The sequence below is a fragment of the Macrotis lagotis genome, chromosome 7, assembly GCF_037893015.1.
Source record: "Macrotis lagotis isolate mMagLag1 chromosome 7, bilby.v1.9.chrom.fasta, whole genome shotgun sequence".
NCBI classification, from domain to species: Eukaryota; Metazoa; Chordata; class Mammalia; order Peramelemorphia; family Peramelidae; genus Macrotis; species Macrotis lagotis.
In genome coordinates this window covers 148,902,829-148,915,790 of record NC_133664.1, presented here as the reverse complement: position 1 = coordinate 148,915,790, position 12,962 = coordinate 148,902,829, and positions in this window count along the sequence as shown.

Below are 12,962 nucleotides of genomic sequence, written 5' to 3'. Positions count from 1 at the left end.
TCCTATATCAGAACCTCCCCTTTCTTTCCCCTTTCCCTTTTTCCCTTTTCCCTTCCCTTCTTTTTGTTATTTCCCCTTATTTCCCCCAGTCCCCTTCCCTTTCTCCACCCCCCCATCTTTCTGCCTTTTAGTACTTGAAAGGTTAGATGTTTTATAAGTTAATTGACTTCGTGTAGGTTGACTTTAAGCCAAGTCTGATGAGAAGAAGATTGAGGTGTTTCTCCTCTGCTCCCTTCTTCCCCACTATTACCATAGTTTTTTTTGTACCTCTTAGTGTAATGAGATTTACCCCATTCAATCCTCTCCCTCCTCCCATCTTGTTCCTGTCCCCCCTTTTTAGGGAGGTAGTGCTTTTTTTGTAGATCATTCTATCTAAGTCATAGAAAATTCTGAGTGTCTGTCCCTTCTAGTTCTGTATATTCTATCAAATAGAGTCAAAATTCCTGAGAAGTATTAGAGTTTTTCTCCTAAGTGGGGTTAAAGCCAGTTACATCCCATGAGATAGTAGTCTCATGGATAGGTCATGAATGTCCATCATTTCTGGCTACGTGTATACTATCTGTTAGAGTTACATTTCTCAAGGTTTATAAGAATCTTCCCCCACCCCTATGCTGAGATATAACCAGTTTCAACCTACTGGATTTCATTTTTTTCCTTTTACTGCCCCCCCTTTTTTTACATTCTCATGTGTCTCTTGCACCTCCTGTTTGAGGTCCAAATTTTCTACTTAGATCTAGTCTTTTCATCAGAAATTTTTGGAATTCTTCCATTTCAATAAATCTCCATCTTTTTCCCTGGAAGAGAAAGCTCAGCTTTGCAGGAAAGTAGATTCTTGCCTCATTCCAAGCTCCTGTGCTCTTGAAAATATCTCGTTCCAGGCCCTTCAATCCCTTAAAGTTGATGCAGCCAGGTCCTGCATGATCCTTACTGTGGCTCCTTGATATTTAAATTGTTTCTTTCTGGCTGCTTGCAGGATTTTCTCTTTTATCTGATAGTTCTGGAGTTTGGCCACAACATTCCTTGGTGTATTCATTTTAGGATCTTTTTCTGGTGGGGATCCATGTACTCTTTCAAAAACTTCTTTCCCCTCCAGTTCCATGATATCAGGGTAGTTTTCCATCACTAGATCATGTAATATTAAGTCCAGGCTTTTTTCCTCTTCAATATTTTCTGGAAGTCTCATAATTTTCATGTTGCCCCTCCTCAGTCTATTCTCAAGGTCAGTGGTTTTGCTGATGAGGTATTTTACATTTGCTTCTATTTTTTTCTATTCTTTGATTTTTTTTAACTGACTCTTGTCTCATGGAGTCATTAGTTTCTGTAGACTCCATTCTTTTTTGGGGGGGAGGAGTTTTCTTCATTAACCTTTTGCAACTCCTTTTCCAATTGGTCAATTCTACTTTTGAAAGAGCTTTCCATTTGACCAATTGAGGTTTTGAGAGAATTAATTTCTTTTTGCATTTGCTCATTTGAGAATCTGAGGGCATTATTCTCTTTTTGTATTGGTCCAATTGATGATCTGAGAGATTTGTTCTCCCTTTGTATTTGTCCAATTGATGATCTGAGAGATTTATTATCCTTTTGTGTTTGTCCAGTTGTACTTTCTAAGGTTTTGTTTTCTTGTTGCAAGGCATTAATTGTCTCTCCCAAATTTTTAACCTCCTTCCTTATTTCTTCAAGGAAGTCTTTCTGTGCTGGAGACCAGATTGTATTCTCCTCAGAGGTTCCAGGTCTCTCTGAGTTGGGGTCTTTCCCTTCCAGGAATTTTTCTATGGATCCACCTTTCCTCTGACCCTTCTTCATTAATCTAAGACCTTGAGTTTGGGTGGGGGCCTGGTTCACCTGGGCTTGGGATTGCTAAAGGCTCTACTGAGTGCAGTTTCTCTGGTTGGTCAGTGGGAGGTGCTGGTTGCCCTCTCTGGAGTTTCTCTGACCTTTGTTGAGAGGTCTTGCCCCTTTACCCGAAGGGCAGAGTTGCAGCTATTGAATTCTTTTGCCTTCAATCAATGGTGGGCTTTACCCTGGCCTGAGGTCCTTCCTCAGCTGGGCTGGTTCTTCTGCTCACACACCTGGGCCTGAGGGAGAAGCAGTTTGCATTTGTTTGAGAAGAGGCCTCTATGCAATGGAGGCGTGCCCTCAGAGTTTCTCAGACCCAAGGAGCCTAGGGATGGTGTCCACAGCTCTCCTGCACCAGAATTCTGCCCGAGCCTGGTCCCCAAGCTCCAGGGGGACAGCACCAACACCAGCATCTCTGCTTCCCCGTGGACCCAAGCCCGTTTTGTCCAGTCCCTTCACTGATCCAGCAGGTCCAGCTCTCAGGCCCTCAGAATCCTGATTCCAATTCAGCTGTAAATCTGGCTGATCCCAGCTGATACTCCTTCTGAGCCCGGACTCACCCGCCTGAATTCAGCCAAAGCTGCTGTGGGAGACAAATCCTGATGTAGATATTGTTTCTCCTGGCTTTTCTTTCTGGGTTTTGTGGGTCGAATTTCTTGTAAGTGGTTTGTTTCATGTGATAGATGGGGAAGAGATCAGTAGACTTTAGAACTGTGCCTGTCTTCTCTCCACTATCTTTGCCAGAAGTCCCAAATTTTCCTCTACTTTCATAGATATTTAAAAACCTCTTTATATGTGTATATAATTTATATTTGAATATACATGTATCCAATATCCATATCCATTCTGAGAAGGGCTAATAGGCTTAACTAAATTTGCCAATAATATCAATAACACTAAAAAGATACACATAAAGTCATGTGTATTCATACATAGAGGAAAAATGTTAGCAATCTCTCACCTAGAGTAAACAACAAATTTTCTGATGTAATTAAGTAAAGCCTCTGCTAAAAAGGATTTGGAATATACTGAATATCTTAGATGGAAAACTGAATAAGTTTGAGTGATATAATACATTCTTATAAACCAAAATAAACCAAACAGAACTCAGTAACCCCCTGTGATTGTAACAAATATTAACAAGAAGTCAAAGGATTGAAGAAATAGAAGAAATATAAGATAACTGATATCCAAAACAACTTTGCTGGAAAACAGTTTGAAATAATTTAAGAATCAATAAACTGAATGAAAAGGATACCTCAGAATAGGTTACAAACTATATTGCAAGAAATACTGAACAAAATTTACACAAATCTAACAGAATGAGGAGAGAAAGTGAAGATTTTATTTATTTTGAGTTTTACAATTTTCCTCCCATTCTTGCTTCCCTCCCCCCACAGTCCATAGAAGTTAATCTGTTAGTCTTTACATTGTTTCCATGGCATACATTAATCTAAGTTGAATTTGATCAGAGAGAAAACATATCCTTTAGGAAGATAACTAAAGTATTAGAAATAGCAAAATTACATAATGAGATAATGGGTTTTTTCCCCTGAAATTGAAGGTTATAGTTTTTGGTCTTTGTTCAAACTCCACATTTCTTTTTCTGGATACAAATGGTATTGTCCACTGCAGATACCCCAAAATTGTCCCTGATTTTTGCCGTGATGGAACGAGCAAGTCCATCAAAGTTACTCATCACTCCCATGTTGCTGTTGGTGTTATTGATATTGTTTTTTCTAGTGGAAACCCTCTTTAATAAATAATTGAAAGTAAAGTAATACTCTAGGAAATAAGCAAACAATAGAAATATATTCTGACCAAAGAAAGTTACTTCACAGACTAAGACACAATAAAAGAATATAGCTTTTTAAGACCAGATTTTGAGTTAGATAAAGGTAGTAGAGGAAAACATTGGGAAGAGAAATGAGACTGATGTAAAAAAATCAAGAAAAGTGAGGCAGTGCCTTGGTGAAGGAGATCCGTAATTATACTGAAGAAAATAACACCTTAAAAATAAAAGTGTACCAAATGAGAAAAAGAGATCTAAAAAGCCAATGAGGAGAAGAATGGCTTAAAAATAATTGGTTAAATGGAAAAGAAGAAACAAAAACTCACTGAAGAAAATAATTTCTCAAAATATGGAGTCAAAGACAGGAAAATTGATGACTTTGTGAGGAATTAAAAACAATAAAAGAAAACCAAAAATCTGAATAAACTAGAAGAAAATGTGTTATGGAAAACTGCTGACCTGGAAAAGAGATCCAGGAAGTCAGGATCCAAAAAAGAATCCAGTCCTCACCTTTCAAGAAATTATCAAGGAAAATTGCCCTGATATTCTAGGAGCAGGAGGTAAAATAAAAATTGAAAGAATCTACCAATCACCTGCTTAAAGGGATCCCAAAATGAAAACCGTCAGTAATAGTATAACCAAATTTCATAGCTCTCAAATCAAAGAGAAAATTTTTCAAGCAACCAGAAAGAAACAATCCAAATACCATGGAGTCAGAGTTAAGACTACACAAGATTTAGAAGCTTCTACATTCCAGGATCATAAGACTTATAACATGATATTCTGGAATTCAAAAGGGCTTGTATTACAACCAAGAATCAACTATGCAACACAATTGAACATACTCCTTCAGGGAAAAGGATAGACATACAATGAAACAAGAAACTTTCAAACTTTCCCATGAAATGACCATAGTTGAAGAGATAATTTGATCTTCATATACAAGTGAAGTGAAGCATTAAAAAAACTCAACATGAAAGACAAATCAAAAAAGCTTAATGATATTAATGTGCTTATATTCCTGCATGTGAAAATGATACTGATAACGCACATGAACTCTGACATAATAAAGAAGTTATAAAGAACTAGAAGTACAGGTAGGAGTTGAATTTGAAGGGAGAATACATCAAAAGGATAGAGTTCATGCATGAGAGAGGAATGTACTGGAAGAAAAGGGAAAGGGGAAGGTAGAATGGGATAAGTTATTTCACATTAGAAAGACATGAACAATTTTTATCATATTGTGGAAAAAGGGGGGAGGTGAGGGAGGAGTGAGTGGGCCCTACTCTCATCAAAACTAGTTCAGAGACAGAATAACATACACAGTCAATTAGATGTAGAAATCTATCACCCTAGAGGAAAATAGGAGAGAAAGGGCATGGGGAAAAGGTAGGAAAGATTTTGAGAGAGGGTAGTCAGATGCAAAGATTTTTTGATAGGGGACAGGGTGAATAGAGACAGAAAATAAATTAGGGTGGAGGAAATAGGATGAAGGGAAGTGTGGTCAGCAATTGTAACTCTTTGGGAAAATATTTAAGCAAGTTTCATTGATTAAGTTTTCATTTCTCAAAAATAGAAAACTGAGTCAAATTCATAAAGAATCAGAACCATTTCCCAATTGATAAATGAAATAGGGATAAGAATTGTTTTCAGATGAGGTTATCAGTGCTATCTATTTAAGTCATTAAAAATCACCCTAATTCACTATTGATACTTGAATTAGCAGTGCCAATATATGAATTACATTTTTTTTAGGTTTTTGCAAGGCAAATGGGGTTAAGTTGCTTGCCCAAGGCAACACAGCTAGGTAATTATTAAGTGTCTGAGAACAGATTTAAATACAAATACTCCTGACTCCAAGGCCAGTGCTTTATCCACTATGCCACCTAGCTGCCCCGAATTACATTTTTTATTCTAACTGCTTGCAATATTTCTCCTTGATTTTAGAGTTCTGAAATTTGGAAAATCTCCTAAATTATTTCCTAAAGACTCTTCTCCAAGCTCTTTATTCAATCATGGTTTTCAAGTAGGCCTCTGATTCTTTTGTTTTCTGTTCTGGATCTATTTTCCAGGTCCGTTGTTTTTACCAATCAGGTACTTTGCATTTTCTTCTATTTTCTTTCATTCATTTTCCTTTTTCTTTTTGATTTTTTTTTAATAAATTCTTGGTGTCTTATAAAATCATTAGCTTTCACTTGTCCCAATCCATTTTTCAGGGAGATATTTTCTCCTTTTAGTTTTTGCACTTCCTTTTCCACTTGGTCAATTCTCTATTTAAAGGAGTTCTTATGTTTTCCATTTGCCCAATTACGTTTTTGAAGGAACTATTTTCTTTTTGCATTTGTCCAATTGTATTTTTTAGAGGGTTTGTGTTCTGTCTTTTTTTGCAAGATTTTAGTTTTGTTTTTTGTGGTGTTTGTTTTCTCTTGCATTTCTTTCCCAATTTTCACATTTGATTTTTATACTCCTTTCTGATATCTTGCACTGAGTCTTTCTCATTGGAGACCAATTCATATTCTTCTCTGAAACTTCGTATATAAAGAGCCCCTTTTGTTTTCTTTTTCTAAGCAAGTGTCCTTATGTTCAAGGTAATATTCAATAGACCCCGATTTTCATTGATCTCTCTTCATTTGGGGATTTGGTATCCTGTCCTAGGGTGTTGGGGGTATGGTTTCTTTGGTGTTTAGAAGCCTAGGACCCTTATTTATTGGTCTTAGGAACTCAATGGACTAACAAGGTAAGAATGTCAGAAGTTTTTTATGTATTATCTGTGTTGGGGGTGTCAGCTGCCCACTTTCTATGTTTGGAACTGTATCTGGGCTATCCTCACTTCAATCTGTTTACTTGGCTAGGCTATCAGGATTGGAAATGCCAGAAGTTCTCTCTTAGATATTCATGGTTTGGATAGTCCACCACCCACACCTGGGTCTTTTTGGAAAGGTGCAAGTGACCTGGGCTGTTTCTCTGCTATTTGTGCTGTAGATTCTCAGGCTCTCCCACAACAATGTCAGGAGGTTCTCTAGTAATGCCAGGGGCTCAGGGTTCAGGCAATTCCAGGACAGTCACACTGGTCAAATAGATTTCCTGGGTAGCTGAGCTGGAGCTCTCTCAGTCAGCCCCCTGGGATCCCTGTAAAGGTTTTACTTCTGCCACCAAGGTTCTCACATTAGTTCCCTGCATAACTTTGCTGCCCATGTGCTGGGTCTCTATTCTCTGTCCTGGGTACTCCAATGATTCCCTGTGACAGACCTTGTTGGATGATGTTCCACTCTGTTCTTCTGTGAGTTCTGCAACTTCAAAACATTTTTAGAATCTTAATTCATGTTGGTACTGAGGAAAAGCAAAGAGAGCTTAAAACAGTGCCTGACTTCTTTCTGCTATCTTGGTAGAGGTCCCAATTTTGCTTTCAAAGAATATGTTTTCCTTTTCCATTTGTCTGATATTCCTTTAAAAGGTATTGTTTTCTTCAGTCAATTTTTCATTATTCTTCTGCATGAGTCTCATTTTTTTTCTTAATTTTCTTCTTTGGTTTTGAAAATTACTTTTGAATCCTTTCAAGATTTCTTTGTGAATTCCCTTTAAGATTTCACAGATAGGCATTTTCTCACTACTTTCCTCTTCTGAAAGGGTGTTTTTATCAGTCGTAACAGAATAATAGCTTTCTATGAATAGTGTGCTTTTTTCTTTTTTCTTTTTTTCTCATTTTGAATGTTGAGTTCTGTTCCTAGGGCACAATGGTATGGACCCAAGGTTTTGAGCTGGGGTTTGGAACTGGTCCCTGTCTTTCTGCTTTTGTGTTTCAGGTGCTAGTGGTTTGTTCCCTGAAATAGGGTAGCCAAACTCAATCATTTTTGCTGCACAAGCTTGAACTTTGACTTCCAAGCTGTTACTGGAACCATTACTGCTGACCTTCTGCAATGCTAGGCTAAAATCCTGCATTGCCTTCTTTGCTCTCTGTCCTCTCACCCCAATGCTGTGTTGCACTCCTCTTTTACTCACATAAGACAGAAGGTTCCTACAAGATATCTTGAGATGAACAGTTGTTTAATTCTTTAGTGGATTATGTTGCATTAGGGTCTATTTAGAGGCTTCTTTCAAAGTTGCTTTGATAAAAATTTCAGGAACTTCATAGTTTTGTACCACCATCTTAACTCCCTATAAACTCTTTCTGACAAGTTCTACTCCCTCACCACCTTCAGACTTATATTATGGAAGTACAACTACTGTTACTAATTCAGTGACTGTCAAGACCTGTTTCTGGCTTGCTGGGGTCTTTTCTGTGATGGGGTGCTTGCACTGGTCTGTGCTCCACTCTCATCCAGGTGTGACAGACCTTTCCTGCTGACCCCCCGTATTGTCTTTGGCATGTGTTGTTTAAGAATTATGAAAATGGCTACTATTGCCTAAGAATAAGTAACGCTGTACCTGGCTCTTGATTTGTTGGGGTCAAGTCTTTGTTTGGAGGTTCTGAGCTGGTCTATTTTCTTCTCTCTTTTCTTGTCCTGGAAAATTATTTCATACTGTCTATTTTGAGAGTTGTGCTGCCCTAGAATTTGTTTAGATTCATTTATTAACAGTATTGGAGGGGTTTTAGTGAAAACTTAGATGAGTTCCTTTCTTTATTCCACCATTTTAACTCAATGCTCTCTCTATGATTCTTTTTAAATTTTTGTTTACCATTACCCAAAGAATTAGCATTTAATCACCTTACCCCAATCTGAGCCTAACCTCTTTCTGAAATAAGAGATGGAATAACAACTCTTGAATACTTTCTCCTTTTAGCATTCCCTTTTATTTTGTTTCCAAGCTTCTTCATTCCTCCTTCCTATAGTTGAGGCTATAAAATGGTGAATCTAAATTTGTTTTTTCTTGATGGGCAACGTTTGAGGAAAAACAGATTTTGCTGCTTCTCTTGTAAATAGTGTATGAAAGCAATAGAGCACAGCAGGAAGTTGGTTGTTATCATGCTCTAATCTTTCCTCTGGAGTATTGTGAGGCAAAAGGCACAGCTGTTACAAAGGAGAAAATGCATTGTTCTGTTATTATATAAAGTCTTTATTGGCAGGAAACACAAAGGGCTCCTTCCTCTCTACTCCCACCCTACATACTTAGAAAACTATGGTTCAAATGTGACTGCACAAGCAACTTCCATCAATTTATAAATTATCAGAAGCGAATCAAAGTATTCTCTTAGCCCAGACATTTCAGGTATTGGAAGAACATACAGGGAGTTGAAATGATGATTTTTCAAAAGTTTTGGAGTAGCTGCAGAATCTTCTGGTTTTAGTTTGGGGATAGGATTTCCCTATTATATTTTTGATTACTTTGAATGTTCAATTTATTAGGATATCAGTTCAAATTTAATGGAAATAGAAAAAAATATTTTATAATTTTAACAAATTACCAACTATTTCCCCCCTAGTATTCTTTCTCATGGACATAATTAATTGATTATTTCCTAATCCAACCTATTTTTGTTCTGATAATTTTGGGAGTAAATTTACTTAGCATTCAAAATATTTGATTCTTGTATTCATTCAATTAATTCTCACCATAACTGTCTATGATTCCAGTAGCAATGTATCTCTCCCCCCAAAATATGCTGTGCTATTTTTGTCTGTTTACCCTTAATTTCATCACATTTTGTCCCCTAACCACATTATACCAAGGACTTTCTCATTTTATTTTGACATCCTAAGAATATCAATGTAGTCTACAATCTATAAACTTATTATCCCTCATTTTTGCCCACCTACCACAAGTGATTTAGCTTCTTGAGCTTCAGTTCCTCCTAGGGAGAAAGGTCTATGAATTCATGTTCACCCCTAAATCTAATATCATATTATATAATATTATATCATGTACTTTGTTTCTCCTTTGAAATTCCATAGTTATGATGTATTGTAGCTTAGTTAAATTTTCCATTTAATCAATTTTAATTCGTTGTGACACTGTTCTCTGTTTTATAATAAAATAAGACTAGGACAAGCAAATATTGGTATTAAAAAGATGTGATTGTAAACAATCCAGAGAAATGTATTTGCCTAGAAGTCTTCACGTTTCTTGAGTTATTGCTTAATACTCACTACCTTCAAAAAGTAAAGAACTGCTGAGAGTTTAGTAGATGAGAAATTTTAGAATTCTGAATTTCATCTACAATGGAGAGAAACATGTTTACTGATTCCTTTCAGAGAGAAACTCCTGAAGGAAGAGAAATTGTACAAAGAAACCCACAAGCAGAGGGGTCAGAAACTTGGTTATTTTTCTATAGTTGGTGTGCTATAGACTCATTTTTTTGGTGAGTATGTAATGCTCTTGGTTTATTTGGATACTTCACTCTTATTGAAAGATTGGATTCACTTGATATATTATTTTGTTTATTATCATCTATATATATTCTCTCATATGTTTTTGTTTGCTTCTTTTGTTTTACTCTTTGAGATGTGTGTTTTTTGTATAACTGATAGTTTTTTGGAAAGGAATTAAGACTTGTATACATTCCATGGTGAACTCCCCTATTAAAATATGCCAATCAGGAGTCCAGCTTCAAGATTAAAACTATTTCTCCTGGGATAAAACTATCAGGAGAAAAGGAAGGATAATAGAATTTCCAGTTTTTGACACCAATTTTCTGCTCCCTTCCCTGTAAAAACCAATCTCTCATGAACAGGGTAGCTGGAAGAAATCTAGAGATATTTATATTTCCCTCTCTATGAGCCACACCTAGACACAACCTATGTTGGACACATATAACCTACATAGACAACAATAATACAACTTACGTTAAAAATATTTCCTTGAAATTAAAAACAATGCACTGCTTTGGTAAGCCTAGTAACTGAGATCAATTTGTTAAAAACATTGGAAGTGTCAAAAACAAACAAACAACTAATGTAGTCTTATGCTTGCCAATGAAAAAGCAATGAATTAATTAATTAATGAATTAATGGTCACACTGATATCATATGTAATGCACTAAGCTTGTGGTCCAGAGTCCTTTCCATGGATATTATAAGGGATTAGCATTTTATTTAGATGTACATCAGGATACCTTATTCATTATCTTTACTTTGTGCTTTATATAAAATGTCCAAAAAATGAGGGATTTAGCAGTTATCAATTTATTTATTTCATGTGGGGAAATAGCTAATATAGAAACAGTAGCCCTCAAATTGATTTTTTGTTCTATATTGTCAAATTTGGATATCTACATAGAGAAGGTGGAGAGATAAAGACACCCTCAAATAAGAGTAGATTATTTCTCCAAACCAAGATCACAAATTTAGTCAATTGGCATGTGATTAGGATAGCAAGTGAGGAACAGGTAATCATCAGCACTTCTATCTTTCAGATGTTTGAGTAGTATAATATATTCAGTCTATGGGTATAGAACAGGGTATAGAAACAGTTGGACTGACAGTTCTCTTGTTCTTTTTGTTCTTTTTTTCAAGTACATTTATTTTATTTTTTTAAATATAAATCCATGTGCGTATGTATATTTTTGAGTTAGAAAATTTCCTCCCATCCTTTCTTCCCACCTCCCTCCACTCAGCAGTGAATGATCAAGTTAACATTGTACTCTCATACTTTCGATAAACATATTTACAGATTAGTCATTTTGGTATAAGGAATTAGGATTAAGGAAAAGAGATACAAAGGAGATAATTTTTATAAAGTCTTCAGATTCTACAGCATTGTTTTGTTTTGTTTTGTTGCTTTTTTCTTTTCTTTTCTTTTGTATTTCTTGCTCTGGATGGGGATAGTATTTTCCATATCTGGGCTAAAACCCAATTTATGGTCTTAGTTTGGAGAGATAATCTATTCTTATTTGAGGCTGACTTTATCTATTCACCTTATCTAAGTAGATATAAAAATTTGACAGTATAAAACCAAAAATCCATTTGAGAGCTACAGTTTTTATAAGCGATTTCCCTCATGAAATGAATAAACTGATAACTACTAAAGCACTCATTTTTTGAATATTTTATATAAAGCTGGTCTATAGCTCTCTGAACTGCTGAGAGGAGTTGCTTCCATCGAGTTTGATCATCTCACAATGTTCATGTTAATTATGCATTGATCTTTTGGTTCTGATCATTTCAATCAGCATCAGAATTTTTAACTCATTCCATGCTTCTCTAGAGACCATCTACTTAATGCTTCTTATAGAACAATAATATTACATAGTATTCATGTACCATAAATTGTTAGGCATTCTCCAATTGATGGCCATCCCCTCAATTTCCAATTCTTTGCCACTACAAAAAGAATTGCTATGAATATTTTGGAACATGTAGGACATTTCATATTTTTACAATTTCTACTGTATGATATAGTCCTAGAATTGGAATTGCTGTGTCAAAGGGTATGAACAGTATTATGGATCTTTGGACATAGTTACATATTGCTCTTCAGAAGAGTTGGATCTGTTCACAACTCCACCAGCAATGTATCAATGTCCCAATCTTTCTACAACCTCTCCAACACTGATCATCTTGCCTTTTTCCTCATCTGGTCTAATCTAATGGCTGTGAGTTTATACTTCACTGTTGTTTTAATTTGCATTTCTCTAATCAATAGTGATTTGTAGGATTTTTTCATATGATTACATATAGCTTTAATTTCTTCATTTGAAAACTGTCTGTTCATATCCTTTGATCATTTATCAAATGGGGAATGACATGTTAGCTTATAAATTTGATGCAATTCTCTATATATTTTGGAAATGAGACTTCTATTAGAATTCCTGGTTGTAAAGATTGTTTCCCAGCTTTCTGCTTGCCTTTTAATTTTGACAGCATTGATTTTATTAGTGAAAAAACTTTTTAATTTAATAAAGTGAAAATCATTCATTTTGCAGCTTATAATGTGTTCTAATTCGTGTTTGATCATAAATGTATCCCTTTTGCATAGATCAGAGTTTTAGAGTATATTTTGGTCTATTAATTTATCTATGGTAATGCTCTTTACATCTGAATCCTATACCCCTTTTGACTTTATTTTGGTATAATGAGATGAGGATATATGCCTAGTTTTTGCCATACTATTTTCCAGTTTTCCCAACAATTTTTGTCAAATAGTGAATTTTTATCCCAAAGGCTAATGTCTTTGGGTTTGTCGCATAGTAGAATGTTAAAGTCATTTACTTCACATTCTTTTGAAGCTATCCTAATCCCCTGATCCATTACTCTATTTCTTAATAAGTATCAGGCAGTTTGGATAACTGCTGCTTTCTATTATAGTTTGAGATCTGGTAGATCTAGGCCAACTTCCTTTACATATTTTTCATCAGTTTCCTTGCTATTCTTTTCCTTTTGTTGCTCCAGATGAATTG